This window comes from Cygnus olor, chromosome 12 (genome assembly GCF_009769625.2).
Source record: "Cygnus olor isolate bCygOlo1 chromosome 12, bCygOlo1.pri.v2, whole genome shotgun sequence".
Lineage (NCBI taxonomy): Eukaryota > Metazoa > Chordata > Aves > Anseriformes > Anatidae > Cygnus > Cygnus olor.
Window position 1 is genome coordinate 17463909 of NC_049180.1, and position 25440 is coordinate 17489348.

The following is a 25440-nucleotide window of genomic DNA, read 5'->3' on the forward strand; positions in this document are numbered from 1 at the left end:
ATGTATTTGGGTGTGAAAGAGGGAAGTGAAGGTGTTGGGTGGAGGGGAGGAGATGTTCCCTCACCCAGTCCTTCTGCTCGTACCTCTGTTCTCATGCCCATGTGCAGGCAGAGAGGTGATCTCAGATTCTTGCCACCTCCCAGAACCGTCCTTTGTTTTCTCTCATCTTTCTTCTTCTTGGTTTTGGTATATGAAAGTCATTTGTACCAAACCTGTGTATTTTTTAATTTTTTTTCCAATCTTGATAGAAAACATCCTGCACAGAACTGCCCTAGAATGTATATTGGGGAAGGGAAGGAGGAGTGAAGTACAGGTTGAAGCATTCAACTCTGATCATGCACTCAAGTTCTAGGCTACTATTTAACTATAACTAGGAAGAAGCTTACCCTTAGGAAAGTTGTACTAATTACCCTTATTCTTTTAATAGGTGTATGTACATTTGGAACAACGTGGAAACGCTGTAAGAAAACAGAGTAAGGGTTATGTAACATAGATGCAAAAATATTTTCATGTGCAACTTAGGCTAAATAGCCCGTATGTTTCAGTGCTCAAAGCCCTTTTAACACTGTTCAGAGAGCGCGTGATTTACTTGTCCTTTTTACCTTCAAAGATTACTGTAAGGTATGCCAATGGTATGTCATCTACTGGGCCTTTCTTTTCAGTGCATTTGGACATCTTCCTGGTGTCAGCAGAAAGATGTTTGTTATTGAATGTTCATTCACTGGAACTTGTGCCTGTTAAGAATTCTGTCACAAAGGGAGTATCAAAATGCAGAGCAACTTTTCTGTTTGCTGCACTTTTTTTCAAGCATTTCAAAACTTTTTTGCAACTTTACTGCTTCCAGTGACAAAAGAAACTCTTTAGTATAAACTGTTCCATCAGCTTAGCAGTTGACCTGCACTGGTTGTGTGCAGCCTCTGTATAAATTTCCCTCATGCTATGAATGCCGATCTGTTTTCCTGAATGTTGTCAGTTGAAAAAAAGAACAGGTAGAAAAGGACTTTTCTTATAGTGACAGTCAGGGGAAGACCATCTGGAATAATCAAAGTGTAGTTGTAGTTATCATTTTTAACACAATGCTAATTTTGCATAATATATTTTTCTTTTTTTTTTTTTTTACTTGCAACCTTCCTAATTTTTTGTTTGTTTGTTTATCAGTGTAATCAGTTATTCTTTAAGATTGCAGAGCATGAAGCTGTTAATTGCTGAGATCTTTGGTAGTGAAGTTTGCAAATTTACAAACAATGGCAGCTTCAATTTCTTACAGAGCCTTTCTAATAGTCAGACATCTTGAAGTGCTTTACGGAGCATATAATTATGTGCTAGCACCAAAGTGAGTTTATACAGGCTAACTGGCAGCCCCTCTGCTTTCAGCCATATCCCACATACTGCAAGGAATGCTAGTTAGAGATCTGAAAGTGAAAAGAGATACAAATGCTGAAGGGTGTTTCTGGGGCAAAAGAGGTACACGGTAACTTGTATTTCAGTGTAGAGCAAAGCTTTTGATTCCTGAATTGAAAACAAAATGATATACTTATCTGAAGGCACACAACATGATGGCAGCCAAGTGTCTCAACCATATAAAACAGTTTCTTCCAGGTTGCTGTGTATAAATGGTTAGAGGTGCATTTACTGCCTGATGCATATTTGACTGTCTTCACAACAGAAGCAAACAATTTGATGTGCTTAAAGATGGCCATGACTACCAAAAGACCTCTCGTGTGAAAACATAAGGTCTTACAAATAAAGTTAGGTATTCATCCTTATTCTGACTCTAGCTATACCACAGCTCCATGCTAAGTTGGAAGAGCACCCTATAATGCGGGGTCAACTTCTGCTCTTGGAAGGAATTTTCTAGCTTTTATCATCATACTGCACCCATGGACAGTGGAAGAAAAGCCAGCAAAAGCCGTCCTCTGTCGGAATAGCTTCATCCATAAAAGGGATTCATGGGTGTAGAGGCATCACCATGGGGATGATGGGGATGTAGGCTTACACTGAAGCAATGTTCTCATTGTGCATTAGGGCTGCATTGTGACTGACAGGTTATTTGTAACGATTTCTAAATATTTGACTTATCGCTGAAAGAACCCATGTAAATTTAGACTATGATTTCATCTCTTTCTATTAGGAAAAAAAAAAAGTTAAACAGCCTGAGGAATGCCTGAATTAAGACCACAAACAGCATGGACATTCTCAAGATCTTGGGATACAAAGGCTAGAGTACCTTTTTTTCTGAAGATGCTACATTCCTCTATCCCTAGTCTAGCCTTGGCAGCACACTTTTCTATCCAAGGATGTTTATGAGCCAGTATTACATGTATATAATATTTGATGCTACTGTAATTTTGTTAAAACAATAATTGGTGTTGGTGGTGTTCTTGTTGTTGTTGTTTTAATGATGACAGCTTTCCTAAATTATTTAAGCTGTATGGAGTCATAGGTTGTTTTTTTTTTTTTTTTTTTTTTTTTGAGAAAAGGTTTTGGAAAATAGTCCCTGAATGAACCTGGATGCCGGCTAGACGTGCAGAAGCATTTTCAAAAGCCAGGTAGCAGTATAGTTGTTATTCCATAAAGTAATCTCTACCTTAGCCATCCTATGCTTTTATTCTTTTTGGTGAAGAAAACATCTTGCATAATCTGGGCTTTGTTTATACTATGTATGTATGTGAAATAGATGCTGAGATGTATTCCAGGCAGCGTGTCCCTGCCTTTATTAATTAGAGCTGTAGCAGGTGAATGGTCAGTAAGATTGTTCACCAAGTGATGCAGAAGAATGTTGTGAAATTTCACAAAACAGGTATTGGTTATTATCACAGATGCATAAGTATGCTGCATGGGAACACGTTTTCAAACTGCTCCTTTAGTAGAACAGGCTGATGTAATAAAAGGAGGGTTTTGATTGTGGGAGGTTTGTTTTATAATTACATTTACTCTTTCAATTACCATATTCATTTCTCATTAATATAGGATTTCAAGGCCTTATATTTTTGAAAGGGAAAAGGTTAGAATTATGGGCTAGCAGCTGGTTTTGATAGGACGCAGTGAGCAAGTTAATGCTTACCAAACATTTGAAATTGCTTTTCAATTTCTGAAATCACTTTGCAGCTCTTCAGCTATTTTTTGGCTGGCTGCTCTTTATCATATTAATATAATACTATGCAGGAAAATATTGCATTTAAGTGTTATGATGAAATCAAGCTGTTATGCTGCATGTGTGTGGTACAGAGTATATTTTTAGTGTTTTTTAGCCTATAATTATGTATGTTTCGGTGCCTTTCAGAAGCATATTTGTCAAGGGAAGAGGTTACGGTTATATAATGCCAGTTATTTTTGATAGGGTGAAATGCATTTTACAGCATTTTAAGCCTCATTTGACAAGTAAACCTCACTTTAGCTTTGGTTGAAGGTAATATTTAGTTAAAACAAGTTGTGATATTTTTTCTACACATTATTTTGGGCAATCCTCTTTCTATCTACCTGACTGCTGAACTGAGGATCCACAAGTCCTTAAGCTTCCAACTCACCACACCACATGTGCAATCTCCTGCCAGGACCACAGAGATAATTCCAGATGTTTTAACATCAGGAAAAACCAATCAGATATAGGATTATTTGTAGCTGGTATGCCTGAGAGCACCACCAATAGTGTGCTGCAAAGAGTTCTCTAAGTTTTTGACTGTTCATATAACTCAAAGAAACACAAAGAAATTGTTTTCTGTGTAATCCAAACCAAACCTTAAGAGAAAGGACCTGATTTAAATTATGTTTTTGTAGATTGAATTTCTATAACTAATTACTGGTGATGGAAAGGAAGAGAAGGAAACGTGTGATTCTGTGTAAAAAGATTGAACTTCATTTACTCATATCTATCAAATAATGTAAATCAGGTAAAAATATGTGTGTATTTATCATGTGGCTGGAATCATTATTTATTCACTCCAGTATCTACAGGTACTTATTTTTTTTTTCATTATTTTATTTTTCCTTATATATAATGTATATAATCTCAACCATTTACTTATGAACACTCTCCTGGGCTCTTCACGTGGTGATTTTCTGTTGGAGTTTCCTTCCAGAATAAACTTGTCTTGCAGAGCTGAGCTAGATCACTTGTCAGGCCCTCGCACTTGTTATATCTCATCTGTATTTGTATCTTCAAAAACTAAATATTTCAGGTCAGATAATAAAACCTGGCTCTTTTTCAGTACTTTTAAATTATTGTTATTGTGGATTGCTATGGAATTATTCCTTGTAATCTTCAACATGTTCAGTGTAACACAATTGATTATTTTACTTTTGAATCCAGGAGGTCTTTTATTTTGTGAAAGCCTAGCAGAAGCTCATTGATTTATACTGGAATTGGTTTGCTGTTTAGTTCAGTCAATACTGTCACATAATGAAAATCTTGACTTAGCCAGGCAGTCTCAGCAATGCCTTGGTTAGTGTCTGCTACTACTGACTATGACCCTGCAGCTTCAATTTAAATTGAGAATATCTTTTTCAGAGTTTAGAGTTTGGGCTCTATTATGTCATCTTGGATGCATCAGAGAACCAACAGGACTATTAATAAATTGTTTCAGTTCTGGGTATTTTGGCTTTTGCATTTCTTTAACAAACAGAAGTGATGACAACTGGCTTCATATTTTTTGGATATTTTTAAATACCTGTTCAAGGGACAGAAATTAACCAATAAAATATAAAATATTAATAAATCATAGCAGATATTTTGACAGATATTCATATCGCCTAAATCTAATATATGGTGTATCTAGTGGTAATGTTTTATTGGCTTGGTCCCCTTGGAGGCCTAGAATCAAACAATAGGAAGCACTTTACACAATGCAGGTGGAATTTTGTTTATCTCTAACTGGGCTTTCCCACTTTCAATAAATTTATTTGAATTTCAAGGTTTCTACGAAAATTTCTCTGCGAACATTGCAGACTGAACACTGAAGAGGGAACTGTAACTGCTTTAGGAGCGAATCAGCGAATGTTGCTGAGTTCTTTAGGCCCGGAAATTCCAGAAATACAGAGAAAATCCAATTGCTTTGCCACCTTCCCACAGAAAAGTCTTGTCAGTCCTCAGCTAGGAATTGAGCAAGCAAGTTTAACTAATAAATAAGTAAATATGTAAGTAAATAAATAAATAATCACAGGGCCATGATCTTTTCTTTTGGGAAAGTAGCATTCAAATGAACCTATGGACTTTGCAGAATGGAATGATTTGCTAGTCCACTGTAAAATTCACACTGAGATCACCACGTACAGATATAGAAAAATTTTGTTTGTAGTGCAGGCTGACCTCATGCTGCACGAGATGAGCTCTAATATTTTCAGTTTTGAATTTAATACTGTGGTTTGGATTAAAAGGATACTTAATTTTTTCTTAGCTGATTTTTATTTTTTTATTTTTCAGGATACCTCAATTTAAATAGCTGATATAAGTCCTACAGTTAGATTTCTGTGTAATCAGCAATTTTCCATTTTTAATAGATTGTGCTCATATCCAAATTAAGGAATTGTGTGCCATGAGCCCTACTCTGTTCTGTCAGTCATATTCCTGTCAAATGCAATCTTGCCTGCTAGAGTATTTTTTACATAAAATGGTACCAGGTACTGAAACCAGCTTTTCCCATGTGATTCAGTGATAAATATTACCACGTTTAAAGCATGTTGAAACCTGCCTTTTTTAATAGGTGGAGGGATTCACCCACTTTGTTTGAAGTCTGACTATTCTGACAATATGGACAAAGGAGCGGAGTTTGAAGTTCAAAGTGCTCCACACACTGATTTAAGAGCAACACAAAAAAAAATAGAAATGTGTAGCAATGACAAATCTACCACCCATGTAACATCATTCCTGCAAACATTAGTCCAAGTTGCAGCAATTTCAAAGGGTCTGTTATCAGAACAGCTGTGGCTCAGGTTCAGCAAGCCAAAAAGTAGGATTATGTAACATTCAGGGTCCTAAAGTCTGCAGAGTGTTATATTCATTTTACTTTTAGTAATAGAAAAACAGCTTAAGAAATGGCTCTTCCAATTTTCTCCATTTTATGCTGGTTTCCCATAAAATAATGTGGAATGATTACTGATTTCTGGTCCAAATTTCTTTGTGTTATATTAGATGTGTAAAGAGCTTTGACCCCATTTCATTTCTTTCTTATAATTTTGTGATTTTGCATGTTTTATGTATTCTTTGTGTGTGTGCGCGTAGCGTAGAGATGTGCTTATGTAAATATGCACAGGTATCAGTGGCTTAAAGATGCAAAAGTATAGATTTTGTTTCGAAAGCTAGAAGTTACCAAAGATCTGATGAAATAGTTCTCGCACAGGAGCAACCAAAAGATCAGAAATTAAGCACTGACGCTAGGACACTGATTATTACTGGCTAGAACAAATAATCAGTATCTGAAACAGTGAAAACTATGAACAAGTTTGAGTCTTCAAAGATATTGTTTTCTTTAGTTTTTGTCTGTGGAGCACCTACTGCAGATGCATGTATCTTGATATGACATGTTATTAAATAGAATCTTAGATACTGATTTTATTCTCATGTTACTTTTATTTCCATCACAGGTGTAATACATAATGATAAAGAACAGAGTAACTAATGTTATCTTAGTGCATGGAAGGTGAGAAGACTATTTGCATGAGGTATATGAAAACTGAATGTGGGTTAGGGTATTTAGGGCATAATTTGCCCCCCCAAAATAAATAAATAAACAGATAAAATATCATGCACAATGAACTTTTTCTCTCACTAACCTTTAGCTTTATCAAGTTCATGTGTTTCTTGTGAATTTCTAAGTCCACCTTTATTCCAATTTCTATTTTGTCCTGACAGTGTGGATATTAAATTTGAAAAAAAATCCAAGTTAGAATTTCCATCAATAGAGGATGAACAAGAAAATGAACATAAACTGATCGTGATCCTTAGTGCCTTTGCCCATGTGGTGACAACGTTTAGATAAAGACGATTCATAAAAGATTAAAGAACTGACTTCTCCAGGACTTTTAACATTTTTGGCTAGATGAATGAGTAATTGAGCGTCATCATATGGTTAAGCCTTTCAAACCATACAGTAATTGAGATATTATAATGTTGACTGAATCCTCAAAAATATGGAAACCAAATGTGAACCTCACTGCTATGATCTAATTACATCCTCTTTCTCAGATGGTTTTCTTAATAACTTAAAGGTTATTGATGCATTCCTCATATGCTGCAATACTTATATGTGTAGGTCGAGTGTCTCAGCACATTATTTTGGTGATGGCATCACTTTTTATTGTTCTTTTCAGTGTTCTCTCCCATTTGAAAACTTGTTAAAGGAAGAAAGGAGAGAAATGCAGTAGGTTTATATTATTCATGTACCACAAGCAAAATAACACAGGTTGCAAAGGTTTTGAATGTCCTGCCCAACAGAGCAGGCACCCTAGCTGGATAGTGTAGAACATCACCTCCTCTCAGACATGATAGAAAAGGCAATGTACATTAGTAGCCTTTAAAATCTGTAAACAAATTGCATATTTGCTTCAAAAATGTGAAAGTATTTATTGATTAGATGGCATTAGAGTGCCCTTCGCTTTAAAAGACATTCAAAATAGGAGGTAGTGCTCAAGATCAATAATAGATTTTATATTTCTGACCTAAAAAAGTAGCAGCACAAATTTAACAGCAAATGCTTCCTTGTGACTCCTGCTCACATGTTTAGATTTCCTTTTATATGCTTTACGCGTCTGTTAAATCATCTGTGACCAGCTTCCTTTCTGCCAAAAGATGACAGAAATCTAAGGATTATTTTGGGCAATATCATCGTTTGTCCTGTCATGCACAGCTTTGGTTGGATCAACTTGTTCCTTCTATTCTACAAGTAGAGAGGTTAAATGAAACAATCAATATTTTGGTACAAATCAATACAGAATATTACATTCTGCTACAGTGCTGATGTAGTTACCTAAATTTTGTTTTGAGTAAAGTAAGGTTGGTACATTTCTCTTTTTCTAAAAATTATCTGCATGCAAAGAGTGCCCATAATTCATTTCTTTGGGTGGCCAATAGCAGAGGAATACCTGGTAGTTGTAACTACAGTGTCTGATGGCTATGCTTTATTCTATGTAGTCCAGAGCAACTAAGTTTTTTTTTTCATATGTGAAGGTTTTTGTATTTGCTGGATTTCTGACGGTCCAGTGAAACTATTCATGTTTATGATTTCTTTGTTTACAAGTGTGCAAGTACAAAGGTTTTTCCTTTAATTTTATCTCAGGGTAAAATAGCTAATCTGTTCTGACATGCTATCTAAACGGCACTTAAACTAGTATACGGACTAACTCATCCATAAGTCATTTCTTTTATACACATATACTGGTGTGTCCAAGAAAGAGTTATATTGGCTGCAAGAGTTTGAATAATAATGGTCATTAATATGGCGAATTGAGGGTCACAACATTCATCCCACATATCAAATCCCCTTTCAATGAGATCAGTTCCATCAGCTGTCAGATTCCATTAAATATATCCCCCAGACCTACTGACCAGCTGACAGTAGAGAAACTCAAAACCATACACCCACTATTAGCATTATAAAATGTGAAATCAGCTGGAAGGAATGATAGCAGAACTGAAAACAAAATAGATGAAAATCTGTAATGCCCCTGTGTCTTCCTAAACAGAAACCCCAAAGAGTTAAGATGCCCCCATAAAATACGGAGGTAAAAAAGGTTGTCACATTGTTTTCTTCATAACCTATAATGATTCTTTTACCTTTTGTTAATGCAAGATTTGCATAAATGTTTCATGAGGTTAATACAATGCATAAACTGAACAGTTTATTAAGCAACATCTGTGCTGTTTTCTCAGATAATGCAGTGTTGTTTCCAAGTCACTGAAATATAACCTATCATAAGGTTTTGGTTGTTAAAATACTTGTTTTGCAAAGGCTGTGATCACATCTGACGTTTTTAGCAGATGCCACAGTAATACAAAAGAATTCCTTAATACCACAATAAGTGTTACCAAAGCACCCTGCAAGAAGTGGATAGTATTCCACTGAACTGGCATAGTTCAGTACAATGTATAAGACATGAGAACATCTTGTAATGTGTCATCTTTCAGATAAATACCCTATTTCAAAACTTCCACAGCTGCCCATAATTCTTTTTTCAGAAGAGATGATGCCATTGTTCACTGTTTTTGACTTTGTTGTAGAGTCACTTTATGGTATTTTTTAAAAATAAGAAAGGGAAAAAAAAACTTTGCCAAAATTTTATCTTGATATTGGTGCCATATGGGACTCTTTAAGGAAAAAAAAGTTATGAGACCAATAATTTTTAATGAAACTTGGCTTAGGTCTTTAAGCAGGTCATGCAGATAAAAAGTAGGTGCATGAATTCTGTAGCCATATTTTTTCCTCGCATGGATTAAAGAAATATAGTTTCAATTAAATCAGAGTGTAATGGAGATATGTTTTATATTATTGATTCTGCAAGTAATAATTTGGGCTTTTTTTTTTTTTTTTTTTTGCCACATGTTTAACTTAGTCTTCACTGAGAAGTACGGAAATTCTGCTATTTGCATTCGTATCTGTCATCCCTCACAGGTCCCTCACTTTCTTGGTTATTAATTTGAAATCATTTGATCTTTTCAGTTGCAAAACCTTTTCAAATCAGAGTATGCAGGTCTTCATGTTGAATGTGTGTTTTATATTTTGCTTAAAAGTTTTAAGATGTCGCTTGCAATAAGAGAAATGTATTTTTGGAAACTTCTTATGATATGTAAATTCTTTGCCCTTTATAAAATTGTACAGTGGATTACATGTTTCTCTGTCCATGCAAAATGTCCATTGATCAGTGTAGTAGGAGAACTTTTGGCAGTCTCTGTGAAAGTAATTACGTTGACCAAGTATCTCAGTGAAATTCCAGGCTGGGTGATAATAGTCCAACACCTGTATGGCTTCTTGTGTTTCCATGTGAGTAGATATGATTGTTTCCTGACCTGTCTCGGACTGTGTTAGTTTGTTTTTAAACAGTTGCCGGGTTGCGCAACTTGTAAGGTAGAAGGTTTCTTTGCTGTTGAGGTGCAGCCAGGAAATCTACCAAGGTGCATAAAATCTTAGCAAATCACAAAAAAGAAAAAGTGCAGCTTTCTGTGGCAAAGCTCCTATTGAATACTTTGGCTCAATATCAGAAAGTAAAATGCTATATCCGAATAAGACAAGGGAAACTTAGGTAGGCATAATGACACAATTACCACGTTAGACTTTGGCTAGAATACTATTGTTAACACATAGTTAGTTTCAGTGTGAACTTAGGATGCACAAAGAATACAAGATCAGACTCTATATAATGAAGGGATCATTTACACACATTATCCCCACAATGAAATGCCTTGGTGGAAAACACAGCTGCTTTTTAAAAGTCGCCCTACTGTAGTAAGCGTGTAACTAGAGCTTGCTGAAAAACATGAAAATGGTTTTGTGAAACATTTTGAACTTTCACGGTTGTTTCCATTTTGCAGGTTCACAATAGACTATTTATTTATCCTCCAGATTTTATAGACTGTTTTGTTTATTAATGTAAATTATTTTGAATTTTAAAAGATCTTTTCAAAAGAGTGATTTTCAAACAACATGTGTTTTGGTTAACTAAAAATATTAAATTTAAAAATGACTTTAAACTTTGCAGGATATTTTTATTAAAATCAAGACGTTGCTAGTATATACTTCAATATTTTTGGGAAAAAAACTTTTTGAAAAATAAAGTAACTTGGCGAAAACTTCAGATGAAAGCATTGATTTAATTTTGTTTGTGATCTTCAGAAGTAATTCTTATACGGCAGAACCAAACAGCTGTTAATATTGCTGTAACATGCAGAAGTCAAAGGTACCAGCAAACACCCGATGGTGTGCTATCTAAACATAGAAAGATCCCCTCTCATCTGAATATATGACTCAGAAAGGAGACTCATAGAAGAATACATGAAAAAATAATAAATAATATGACCAATATTGGTCAACCAGGCAAAAATATGTTATTCTTGCATGCAGGGATTATTACCTTTTGTGTGTGTGTGTTACTGTTTGTTGTTGCTGCTTTTTACTTTCTAATTTTTACTGTCCCTGTTGATAAATGCTGTGCCTCAGCTGTGTTGGTATTCCCTTTTCAGGTCATCTTTCTGTAGGAATATTAACACGGTCTTACTATTTGGAGCACCACTTATGCATCCTGGTCCATTTTGTTTGCCAGGAGTCTCTCCCTCCTGTTAGGAGGGAACATTTCAGTTACCTTCAAATATGTGGACACAGCACCTCAGCACCTTTTTTTTTTGGAACTCTTCCATCATAGCAACACAGTATTGATAACTGTTTGGCTTCCTTACTTTGGACTTCTGTTATAGTTTCTTGGCTTATAGCAATTTTTCTCTGAGCAGGCAGTTAAGTTGCACTAAACGTAATGAACCACTCTACAGTCTTATCACTGGGCAAGTAAGGTGCTCCTGCTCTGGCTCACAGGAAAATTATGAGTGACAATAAGGGAAGACGTGGGAAGAGAGGTTCTTTTCTCAGGAGTCATAGACAGTGACTCGGCTGAATGGGAGGATGTTCCTTAAACTCCTTGGGATTGTTTGGTTTAGATTTAGTGATAGGCCACAGAAGTTTACTTCTTGGTTTTTCATTCTTATTGTGATTATCAGACGTTTGTTCTCTATTCCTTCCCACCATTCCCCCCCCCCCCCCCCCCCCCCGCCACCCCCCCAATCTCTTTGTAAGGAACAATATAATTTGCAGAGTGAGTGCTTCTCTGACTCCATCAAGCATTTGTCATAGACGTCTGCATCACGTTGAAATATATTTGTTGCCTTTTTTAGTGTTCCTTTTATGTCCATTAGCTACGTGATCAGATAAATGCCGATGCTGGAATGAGTAAAGGGTTAGAAATGTGTGACCAGGAGAAAGGATGGATTAGACAAGATCACAGTATCTGTTTAGATAAGCTGCAAGCTCTTCTATGTGAGTCAACTTTATTTTTATTCAGTACTTCCAGGATCAAATCCTTGAGTGGCAAGTTGTGGGATAAGAAGCAGCTGAGGTGTATTTTTGTGTTGTTGTAGTTGTTGTTTGAATCTTGTTTGTTTTCTTTGAATGTCGAGGGCTATGAAATAAATGGTAAATCTGTTTTACATATCCCTGAAAAATGACTCTTTTTTTTTTTTTTTTTTTAAACTGCAAATATCTGATAAAAGAAAAGAGACTTCATATCAGACATTATGAGGATACTAAGTTCTTGATCACTGGCCTAGCTGTGCTTTGACTAAAGTGAATATGAGCTTTGACTTTGATTTCACTCAAAGTATGCTTGATATGCTAGCAGTCTTAACTTACAACATTCTCAGGCAAAGAGTGGAGCCTGAAAATAATCTGGATTAATGATTAAATGGTTCTACATTATATGGGGTCCTGTTTATAAAATAAACTAAAGGCTTTTTACAAAGGGGGAAACCTTTTGAGAGCATTCCTCGTTAACATTGCCTAATTGCAGCTCTTTGATCTTTAATTCCCCTGACCCTCTCTCCTTCTCTCCTAACTTCATTAATGGATGCTCTGTCCCTCATTTTGGAAGAGAGGATGAGCCTGTTTCAAATACTCAGAACTGGTTGTTGAATAGCCATCTGTTGCAAATGCATACACGCAAGACTACTGAAGTCATTGCATTTTTAGATTGAGTTCATTGGGCTTCAGGCCATTCTGTGTGTAACAAACTGATGCAGCCCTTGGTGTAGTTACCTCGTGTGTGTTTGTACAAGCAGTAACTGATGCGCTGACGGGATCCATACAATGACATAGTGTACACATCAAGTGTAAAAGTGTTCCCAGGCTTTTACTTCATTAATTGATTAATTAACACCATTGCCAAAAGAAGTTGTTTACGGTTTTACTTTAAATGTGTTTCTAAAGTAAAAAAAAAACTTCTGCATTCTCACAGTTCCATAAGAACAGAAACAAAACGACAAATACTATGGCATCTATGTACAACAGTTTTAAAAAGTTATTCTTGGTTCATCTTTTTAAGCAGTAGATAACCACATACAAGGAAATTGAGCTGAGCTTTAGTTTATTTATTTATACTTACATAAAGTATATTTATATTTACTGAATATAATACTTAAACATATAAATGATATTGTTATATAATATAAAATTATAATAAGGATAATAATATAGATAATATATAATTTCATATTTATTTACTTAAATCACCTAACAACAGATGACACTATAAAACCCCGTTAATCTCTTTTCTCCTTTTAGCTGATTGATTTATTCCTGTCCTTCTGAACAGCTACCACAACAGGATGTGTTAACAGGGTTCACTCCACACAGACTACCCCAAACACAGCTAGTCTCATACAAACTCTGTTTAAACTTTTAAATGTATTACCTTCCTGTCTACAGAAAATGGGAATAGAAAAATAAAGGAGTTGTTAATGCATCTTTGTAAACTTGGGCCAAAGTCTAGTCAAAATCAATAGGAAGCTTTTCAGTCAATTCAATGGGCTTTAGTCAGACTCTGTACCTAAGTTAAACCTCAGCTGGAGCACAATCTATCTTACTGAAACATGGTGATTGTCTGTAAGAGCCTTGATAAAAATAATTCTTTCCTGTAGTTTATTTTGAGTTGCATTTCATTTCCATTTCTGCTCCTCCCAACCTTAAACCTGTCCCACATTCCAGAGGAAACCTTCTAATCCAGTTTCAGGAACAAGCTGAATTTGTATCAAGGGTCATATATGAAGATTAGAGGAAAGAATGTGACCTGCCTACTTATAATTTATGAACAGTTCAGCTAAACTACATTTCTGGATTTTAAAGTAAATTCTGCAATATAATGATTGTATCTATTCATGCTATTTGTAATTTCCAAGTGGTAAATCATCATCTGTAAGAAATGCTCTCAATCAAGGAAGAAAGAGACATATAATTATGTTGTTTATAACGAATTCTAAAGGAAACAAAGACTTTAAGAAGAAAAACTGAAGAAAACCAAGGAAGAAAATCCACCCAATTATACCGGTTGCTCCTAAGAAGATGCAAAGCCGATCAAACATTTGCATTTATTATATGAAACTCGAAATCAAATAGTTCAGCAAGGGAACAGTCAGAACTCTGGAGTCTAGGCAAACAAGACCTGACTTTTATTAGATAAATTACACACTGTTCTTCTTTTGTAAGCATCAATAATATCAACTCTTTGACAAATAGCTATCTTCTGGGTGCAAGTTCTGAGGTTTTCTGCTAATCTTCATCTTTTGAAGCGTTCGAAGGATTAAAGGCATATGTCAATAACAGTGGCCTATGACCTTTGTGTGGAAGGTACCACTGGCTCTTTGTAATAGCTAAGTCTGTGATATGAGATGATATGTATAAATGCTTAGAAAACATTGAAGACCCCCTGCTGTGCAGAAATCTGTAGACTCAGGAAAGATGCTTTCGTACTGTAAAGCTTTTGAACTGCATATATTGTCTGGCTGAACTGGGCATAATCCATTCATATTTAATGCCAACTTTAACAAATAGCACTGATTAAAAAAACATATATCCTCAAAATAACTAAATAGTGAAAGAAAGACAAAATAAAACATCCCTGGTTTTCTTCTACTGTCAAGATTTACTACAGATGGAATTAATTTTAGTGCAAATAGTTTCAGTGCAAGCACAAATTAGTTTTTATTCTCATCTTTTAGATATTTATTAGGTCTGATTGTTCTCTTATGAAGAAAAAAAAAAAAAAGTGACCTACCTAAATTGATCCTATTCACTTCCAGTGCTATCATTAGTAATGTTGCTGTGGCTATTTTCCTGATGTCACTGTAGTTCTGCCCTATCAAAATAGTTCATCCTGAAAAATAGCATATTGTCAGCATTGGCTGGTGTCCTGTGAAAAAAATTAAGACTGCCAACAACTTGGTCCACCCTTATCCTTCATAGAAAGTAATTAAAAGCTGAAGTAGAGCCACCATAATGAGACTGTACTATCTGTCTCATCATCTCTCTCCTTCCTACAGAATTCCTGAGATGTGCTTTTGCATATCTGAGAGTTGGGAAATATTTTTTTTCTTTCTTTTCAACTGGCATTAAACACACTTAAAATGTATTGAACAGAAATGTAAAGTAATTGTTCTGTGTAAGGAGATAAGAGGTGGGGTAGCTTATGCAGCTGTGCCTGGGAAAGGACAGGATGTGAGAGAGAGTTAGAGGGATAGTGGGGAGGGAACAAGTTAAGAAAATGTAACCTGGATCAACTGGGGAATTTAGAGGGATATACAAACAGCTAAGTGAGGTCTGTGCAGCTGGAACTTCGTGAGCATCTTCAGAGTTCTTCCCTCAGGTGGTGATGTTACACACTTTCTGCCTGGTGGAACACGCTGAACATTGCTTTCATCTGATTTTCACTGGTAGATATTGGTTGCATCTCCTCTGATAGTTGGCATAAAGGTATTAACCGTTTCAGAGAGCAATTCCTCTCATTTTACAGTGCGTATAGAATGCGTCTTCATGGTGTGGTGAAAGGCCTTTGCAGCTGACTTACACTTGGTACTTACCTTTTAGACAGTTGGTATCTAAGCTGTTTCACTTGGTGGCAAATAAAGCAGTAAATAGTTGAAGGCTTACATCCTCTTTTTACAAATCTGTATGCAAGTTCTATTTGCAAAAAATCCCTGGAGTGACTGTTGAAGCCCACCAGCTGTGCAGTGCAGGTGGAACACAGCCTGCTGTAGTACTTAGGGCATTGTCTTTGCACTCACTCCAGTGGGATAGAGAGCCATACCAGGTCTGTGACTCTGCAGGAACCAAAGGAAACAGAGGACTATCTAGCTACTTGAGCATTTTCTTTTCCTTCAGGAGAGTAAATTTTTTATTAGAACTAAGTGGAATTAGTGAGACAGAAAGTAGAACTTCACAGAAAACTGAATGATTGTTCCCTCAGGAAAAAAAAAAAAAAAAAAGAGAGACTATTGGCTATCATACTGAAGAATATATATGTCATTAAGGACAAATGGTGAAATACAATTAAGTATCAAGTGTTCATAGACGTTCACTTATTATAGTGCGTCTGCAATTATATAAATTCTAAGATTTACTGTAAAGTTAAATGAAGTCATAAATACCTAGACAGCTTGATTCCACCTGTTTGCATAGTACCTGCTGCTCTCAGGTGAAGAATGTGGAAAGTCAATAATCTGTTAGTAAGCCAGTGTGTCACAGACACAGCCTGCACCTGACATAATTCAATGTTTCAGTAAGAGTCATCGCTCTTGTGGAGGTAGTATTCCCTTTCTATGAAATAACGATGGTGGACTTCCAAAATCAACTGGCTGCTTGTCCTGAAAACACAACCTTAAAAAGCTTTGGGCCAGATATGTACAACTGCGTGTGGGTTTGTCATTGTTGAGCTATCTGCAGTACCTGCCAAGTGCCAGGCTTATTTAACTTATGGATTCCATTACAGGCACAAACCCCACTAAACGATACCAAAAGACTATCAGAGAACTTCTGCCATCTTATTGTAAAGGAGTGGTTGTGTGATTTGCAGTTTATAGGACGTGGTTTACTTATTGCTTCTCGTTGGTCGCCTTCACTGATTACTCACTGCAAGCCTGCAGGAAGGCATCATTCCATACAGACAGCTGGAAGGAGTCTCTCCTAAACATGGATTTTCAGGCCAAATTATTGTTTCCTTTTCTCACTCTTTCCACTTTTCATTCTTACAGATTTATTTTTTATTGCCCTTCTGTTCTAGGCCTGCCTTATTTTTGCTGTTGCTCCTCTCATTTTGTGCATCCTGTTCCCAATCTATCCAATTGGTTTTGTAAATACTTCAGGCATGAGCTGGCCTCTATTCTTATAGTATATTATAGTAGGATTTTTTTTTTCCATAAGTATGATAACTATGCTAAGATTAAATCTGGCAATTCAAAATTGTGTCTGTAAAACATTTTAGAACAAACTAAGACCAATTGTAAGTCACCCAGTATTGACTAACTTGTGATGAAATTGTGTTGCTCAGGCTATACCTGCATTTAGTCTTTCCCTTTCTAAAAACATGCTGGTTTTGTATCCTTTGTAATTGCTTAGCTGTCAACTGGGAAGGCTTAGAGACTTTGGAAAGACCTCTTGCCAGTTTTGATTTTTCTGTATTTTGCCAAATTATTATTATTATTTTTTTAATGTTAGTCTTTCAAGAATAAGAGTCACTTGTGTTTTTCCAAAAATCTTTGTGGTGTTTGAGATGATTCATTTAATAGACTCTCCTTTCTCTTCAACATGTCTTTGTAGTATACAGTCTTTTCCTAAGGTGTGCTGTTGTTATCTTTTTCATACAAAAGGCAATTGTGCTATAATGAATGAATACTCACTTCTTGGAAGCCCAGTGACTGAGGCTGTTCTGGAAAGAAAAGTAAGGAACCTAATAATAAGCTTAAGCTGCATCAGTTTATTTATTTATTTATTTATTTTCGCAAACACTGAACTTTTTTCCAAGGCTAGGATGTGTTCTGTGTATGAGGACCTGTTTCAACATTTATCACAAGCAAACCACTCTGCTATTCCAAACATGGTATATTTCACTTTAGTACTGCTGACTTCAGCTTACTAATTGCCTGACAGCATTTTCTTTGTTAAGCTTTAACTGTGATCATCACACTTTTGTTGTACTGACAGTAGAAATATTCAGTAACAGACGACCTAAATACATCATAAGCACAACTGTACTAATCTTTCATAATGGGTGTGCTTTTGGAATTATATGGAACACGTGCATATAATCATTGTCAGGAGCTACATGCATTCAGGTCTTCAAAAGCATCAACTGAAAGCATTATCTGACAAAGCAGTCTGATTCTCAATGCACATGGCTTCCAAACAAAAAAAAAAGGTCAAACCAAAAAGGTGCAGGTTTTTATTTTATAGGCCATGGAAGCATAGGCCATGGAAGCTGTCCATTTAATCAGAATCAGCAGAGTGGACATATCACCTGCATATAGTCTGGATCAAACTGGTCAATTCCTTTTGTGATGACATGAGCCCACAGAAATCCACAAACATCTTTCTGCTGAATTGACTAAAGTTTCTTGTTTTTAGGAAAAAGGCAAACTGCATACAGCATGTATGCTCGAAGAGATAGTGTTTTGCTTTGGTTAACAAAGACTGGTTTGCTGGTGCTATCACTTTGTAATTGTTTAGAAGAGAAGGTTCAATCTCCTAGCATATAAGCAAAGATGCAAAAATTTTAAATTCTGTTGTGGAACTTTGTCAAGAATATTTTTATAAGGCCCCAACAACATTTTACATATAATATTCAAAGTGTTATGTAATAAAGATGTCTAGTATTGGCCAGTGAATTTCATCTAGATGAGTGCTAAATGAACAAAGGAAAAATAGGAAGGTTCACTAAATGTCACTTACAGTCAAAAATGGGCAGAATTAAATTCAAGAGATTTGGGTGAATGTGCAATAAGGTAAATAGTTTTGCATACATGACTTAATATTTAAGTCAACAAATTAAATTTACTTTTAAAATGCGGATTTTTAGAACCATTATATAAAGAGAGGAACTACTGTGGTATTGTAATATTGCTATGGACACAAAATTAGAAATGATTCTCAAAACAAGTTAATTATTTTTAGAAAAACTTTAGATAGGCTTACACGTTTGTTTTGTCTATAGGTATCTTATTAGCTATCAGTTTCTTAGCTGAACTGATTAATGAGATTTCTTTTTCTAAACATTTATGTATGTAACTAGTTGGTTGTGGACTTATGCAAATATTTCATACTGCTGCCTTCTTTGAGAATAAATCTATGCAAAGCCATGTGGCTACATCTCTGAATCAGTTGTATTCTGAAATAAAGTAGCTACAGGTTTGAAAAGTTATCACATTTCAGGCTGATTTGATAGATGAGTCAGAGGCTGCTTAGGTTGAGATTTTCTTTTTATTATTTCTGTTTGTGTTTCTAGTCTTAACATTTTGTTCTTTCACATATACAGTAATTTAATTGAATTCTAACTACGGTTCAACAAAGAATTAGGAATTATTACATTTAGGTTTGTAAGTAGGTAGTATTTACTTTAATTCTGGTATTCATTGGGTGACATTGTACAGGTGTAAACGTCTGCAGAATAACTACAAATTCATATAGGAAAGAGTGTCTCCACACTTATGTTGGTGCAGGGGAAAATTATAGTAATTTGCCCTAATATTATTAGTAGATTCATTATCAAGTGATATTTCTAACTCTGTAAATTCAGCTAAAATACTGGTACAATTCTTACTATTTATAACTTACAGTGATTATTTTTGTTGGTTGATATCCAAAGGAAGGCATTCTTGTGCTTTTCCTATGTGTTGATCTTTTTGTAAGAAAATGATGAATTAATTTTTAAAATAACAACACTAGTACATTTTTTAAAGTTTAAAACTAGGCAACATTGCACTGAAATGGAAGTCTGTGGTGATTTTTGTTGTGCGGTACATCATTATGGCATTGCTCCTCTTGCCAAGCTTACAGGGTATATATCAGTCTGTATGACTTTGAAGTATGTGTTCTCTTAAGGCTTAGCAATGTCAAGCTTCATAACACAAGAGCTAGTTTGCTTACTTCCTACTTTAAATTGCTCGTAATTTGAAACATGCAAACATTTCCATTTTATCAAGCAAGGCTACTAAACATATTATTGCTGCAACCTGCATGTTTTATTGCCTCTGTATATTTAGAAAGCTGTGCTTTATTAAAATAAACTGTAAAGAGGCTTAACTCATTATGGAATCTGCTAGTCTCTAAAATGAAATATCTTCAATTTATTATAGGGATTTAGGAACCTTTGAATGAAGAAAGGATATGATACAATTGCTACAGAAATGGGATGTTAACTATTTTTTAGACCTCTGTAGCTGTAATTTGTACAACTATTCTGGGATAGGTATGTCTACAGTTAGCCTGAAAAAATCACAATTATATTGTGCTCTGTGTTACAACAAAAATCCTTTAAAATACTTCCACAAAATAAGTTTCTACAGCATCACTTAATTTTAGATTTAAGTATTAGGTCAAATGCTCAGTTTTCTCTTTCATCACTTTATCTCTGTGATGAGAAAGCCCACCCTGGAAGCAATAAATAGAAGGTGGAACAGTTAGTCTTCAAAATTTTACAGCTTTTGTGAAGATATATTTTGTTGAAAATGTAAGCAGATTCTAGTTTTGTCAGAGAAACTGTACTATAGCTGTTGACTTGTTGACATTCATATTTGGTTACAATTAAACAGTTGATTCAGCTTAGGGCCCAAGGCAACTCTACTGATTAGACATAACGGTTCCAAAGGAGAAAAACAGTTTCTTTTTCATACGGCTAATTCACGATCTTTATGTTGTCTTTGTAGAAGGTGCTCAGTTTTTAACATTTGAATGAATAACGTCTGCAAAGTTATTCATTATTTAGGCTTTTGTGGAACTGAACTTTGATCTTGCAAGAAAAAGTACACACAAGTGAAATATTTCTAGCCACCACTGCAAATTACAGATATAAGGGCAAGGGTAATAAACTACCTGTGACATGAATCGTGTTTTATTTTTTCCTGAAAAATGTTTCCTGAGTGCCAGACAAAACTGTACCAATAAAAGATCAGAAATAATTAAATAATTCTGAATGCTGCCATGGAGCTTTGAGGCAACATACTGTAATTTGATCAGATAAGGACTTTTGCAAGACAAAGTTAAATACTAATTATGTGCATTTCTGACAATCTGGAGATTTGGTCTGCAGACAGTTTCTGAATTCTGGTTGAGATCCCATAGTTCACAGAGATTAGGAGTTTGTCCTGGTGGTGAATGCGCTGTATATGTCTGTGTTGTTTCTCAGAGCTGTTCCTGTACCAAGTAATGAATATTGTTGCTGAATTTTGAGAGCGCTTATTCATATAGGAACACCTCAGAATAATGGGATGGTCACATCCTCTTAAAACAAAACAAAAGGTTTATTTAACTCCACAGTATGTAAACTGACTTTACAAAATAGAAAATTTCCAAGAGGAAAACAAAGAGCTCAGGTCTTAATGCCTTGGCAGATCTATTGAGTCTAAATAGGAGCAGGATTGAAAGGTTTTACAGAAATGTAATGAGTTATAAAAGAAACAGGGCATAGTTTTCCAGCAGGAATGTCTTCCCTCATCTTTATCTAGTCTTCCGTTACAGCTGATGGCACAGATGAAAGAGTGATTATGAGATGCTGTGGCTGGCAAGGGGCTGCATATGTATGTGCTGTTTTGTTTAGCTCCACATACTTTTTGTGCTAGCTAGAGTTTTGGAGGAAAAAAAAAAAAAAAAAAAAAAGGAAAAGAAAAAGTCAGGTTTTTAGAAACATTGAAAAATGCCTTGTTTCAAATACTGTATGTCCTAGCAGATATAAATTGTAAATCAAGAGTGCTGACAAATTTGAAACTCTGGAAAAGGGGTGGACAAAAAAGAGGAATCTGTTCTGTGGTCATGTATCTGTTGTATTTGTGCTACCCCATCCTGCCTGTGAAGAGATGGAAAGCCTGCTGCAAGAGAAGCTTTGGCCAGAGCCAAAGCTGCTGCACTTACACAAAAGAGGGTTTAAATCTACAGGAGTGTTGTGTGAGGGAATGTAAGCAGCAGCCTAGCAATATGACAAAACCTGAATAGGGGGAAGAAGCTAAGCCAAAACTGTCTTAAATGAGATAATATAGGGATGACAATTTTAGTGGAAGTGGAAAGTTCTCCTTTGACTAAACTTGTCTTGCTTCTTGGTAAAAAATGGATAGTTTTGACAAAAAGAGAAAGCATTATATATGTTGGAAAGTACATGAAATATGGACCTGATACATTTTTGCTGCTGTTAATGTTCTACTCGCATACTTCAGGTAAACTGACTGGAAAGGCCAATGATATGCCATGAGAGTCAGATAAAATATACTGGCATTCACAACGAAAATGCTTGGAGTATTGTTTGCTAGTGAAAACATTTACACACATTTCTATGAACATTCTTAGCTACTTTTTCAACTAGATGTTTACTGTTTCTTTTTTAACCACATAGTTCTCATTCCTTACACATATTGCACAAATTTGAGTAAGTTGAGCATCCTGAAGATAAGGAAGATGCAGGTGTCTGTCCAGTTTCTAGTGGGCATACCATAAAATCCACCTGTACATATATCAGTAATTGATTAATGATGTGATTATTACAGGCATGTTTTAAACCACACAAATGCAATTTTTAGGGCTGTTTTATAATTAACATACATTTCTACAGCTTTGTTGCCAAGAAATTTTTCATGGCTAAGCAATACCTTTATTTAAAGCAGATATCAAAACTACACTTGAGTGCATGTTATATGTTTAGCTTTAGATTTGCTCTCCATCTTCCTTAAGCTGTTGGAAGCATTGAGAACTCATGTGATATAAATTAAAGAAGGGTGGGAACTGTTGCAAAACTATTTAGACCACCTTCAAAGAAGATGCTGACAAAACTTACCAAATTTGTTCCTGTTATTTTATGTCCAATTTTAAGAAGCTACAGTGAATCTCACATTCAGGAAAGGGACACGGACATTTGCTTATTAACTTTATTATTATTATTCAACGAGCATTAAGAGATCTAGAACAAAATCTCCAGATGAATTGTTGAACACCAGTATGCTTCAGATTTAGGTACCTTGTTTCCTTCTAAATTAAACAGAGAGAATGAAGTGCCTTAAAACTGTTTCTACAGCAGGGAACAAACTGAATCATTGAATCCCAAGCAAGTAACATGATCAGGGACCTGAACCCATAACACTTTCCTTGCAGTTGAATCACCGGGCTGGAGAATCCTCTTTGTCATCTTATCCTTTCTCTGTCTATGTGAATCCTGTGTTCATCCTCTCCACTAGCTCAGCATACTCTCTTAGGTCTTCACGGCCTGTGGATTCATGAACTCTCTTGGAAGACAAGAAACTTCTTTAGATTCTATGAAACTTCTTTAGATTCCTTATTCCATTGAATAAAAATTGAGATGTCTCCCTCTTCTTTGATCACATTTTGAGAGTCATTTGCTGTGATTTGTATGAATCTTTCTCCTGCATTGGATATGTTCTGATAGCACCTATCAGACTGATGTACCTTGGGGATATTGGCTTCTGAGAGAACATAAGAAAATGGCTGTTTTAGCTGCTAGATAATCTCAAACTGCTTCCTTCTTCTAGTGAGAAATCAGTTATCACAAGTGCAAAAAAGACAATTGAGCACTTGGTCAACTATGAACACATAAGCAATTATAGACTTCAAGCAACTGTGAAGTCAGGATGAAGTTTAAAGGAGTGGGGTATAGAAGCATATAGAAGTCCTCTTAATCCTTTGTTAGATGCTTAAATCCTTTTGTAAATCTGAACATTAGCCTCCCAAGTATAAGGAACACAGGTGCTTAAAAAAATTATATAAATTCATAGATTATGTTTTATGTTGTAGTTTATCCTTGAACATATCTTAGTTCAGTTATTGACCAGAATTACTTTTAAAATACCATTTTCTTATGTTTTGCAGTGATGATGATGCCTTTTTGACACTGCAGCTAACAGGCATAAATGAGAAAGCTATTCCAACTGAAATATGTAAGTAATGTTTCTTTGTACTTGTAGCTCTTCAGTAACAGGTTTAATGAATGTCATGATAAGCAGTTAATACTATGATAATTTACACCCTTTTGCTACCAAAAGCTCTGCACATATCTATCTCCCTGCTTTCAAATGACAAAGCCCACTTCTTAAAATTTTCTTAATGTTCTTATAACACACAATGGGATGCATTACCTGAATTATGGGCTCAGTTTTGCAAAAATAGTCAAACAAACCCATTTCTTTTATTAGAAGGGAAGATTGTACTTGAATATCTTCCATCTAATCCAGCACCTAGCAGTACATGCACTCTGCAACATTCACATGATACTGATTCTCAGACACTGCAGGTTTCAGCCTAACTTCACCCAGTATGTCTCTGTATTTGGGAATGAATTGATCCTGGCTTAGCAGGGTCTGCAGTTCCTCATTCTGTCCCAAGAACAGGGTCTGACTGAAAATACACTCTGGTTGGAGTGATACTAATGTAGCAAGAGGAACTGTTGGTAAAAATGTTCTCCAAGGCATGGAGCATGTATGGGCCAGTGGAAGAGAGAGTAATGACCCTCATTTCTCTTGGGGGAAAGAACTAGCCTTTTCTGTCCTCTAGCCCCTTAGCATCACCTCCAGCTTCAGATCCTTACCTGTAGTTGTTTCCATCACCTTTGCTGTTTCTTTCCCTCCAATAGTTAACAATGCATGCAGTATCAGAATAATTCTCCCTCCAATAGGTATCTTGCCAAAATAGGGATGACAATGTGTTTTTAATGTACAAGCTATGATGTCTTCTCAATATTTTCTTAGTGCACCGGAATGTGTTCATCCATATTTCAGTTGTGTGGTTTTATTTGTTCAGCTCCTCTTGTTTAACTGTTAGTTTTCTGTTCATATATATGCTTTTATCAATTTTAACATATGCTTCAACTTTCGAGAATATGGTCGTGAAGAGGTCAGAGAGGTGATTACAAGTGGTAAAATGACCTTACCAGTAACTGTTTAAGCATAAGTAATGTTCTGAAATTGCCTAAAGCAAAAACTGCCAATTCAGATGTGATTGTAATGAATCAGTTTCTTCTATACGAAATAATGTGATCAATTTCTCATTTCACTGAATAAATAAGCTGGAAGATAGGGAACTGCCTATGACCCGCTGTTAACCTTTTCCCTCATTATTCATATCAAATCTATGACATGCATGTAAGAAATCTCTGGTTCAATTTTAGCTAATTATTTGTTAGAAGTGAAGGTTCTGTGAAGTGTTACTGATTGTACAAGTACCCAGGGACCTTATGACATCTAATGAAAATAATCCCAAAGAAGCTACTCAGGCCTGTATTTTTTTTTGTCTGGCTATCATTATAACAAGAAATACTCTATTTCCAGGCAGCAAAACCCGTGTGCCTGTTTACCACTTCTCTCAGATGCAAGGTGTTGTTATAATTTATTATATATCAATTATAGTGACAATGAGAGCATTGGAGAAAGCAAATCTAGGATGTGCATTGGAATGTATTCTGCATTTGTGTGCATACTTCATTAATACTTATCAATTTTGTGTCTGAAGTGTTTGGCTTTTTAATGTAAAAAACAATTCTAGTTAACTGGCTGCTTTTGTTCTTGTGGCTAGCTAGAAAAAGCCACAAAAATACACCAGTATGTGTTGAATACAATTAATTCCACATGAGCTTTTTGTCATGACTTATTGCTATCTTTTAAAGTCAACCTGTTTTGCAGTGCAGTTCAATTAAGAAGAGGCATACATGGCTGAGGAA

General features: G+C 35.5%; 1 long non-coding RNA gene across 2 annotated transcripts in view; it reads left to right on the forward strand.

Moving 5' to 3' along the window:
• LOC121076451 overlaps nucleotides 1-25440 on the forward strand; it is a 105845-nt gene that overhangs the window by 41628 nt on the left and 38777 nt on the right. For both annotated transcript variants that reach the window (XR_005823516.1, XR_005823517.1), the window contains exon 3: nucleotides 23598-23665. This is a non-coding gene — a long non-coding RNA (uncharacterized LOC121076451). The remainder of the gene's footprint in view (nucleotides 1-23597; nucleotides 23666-25440) is intronic.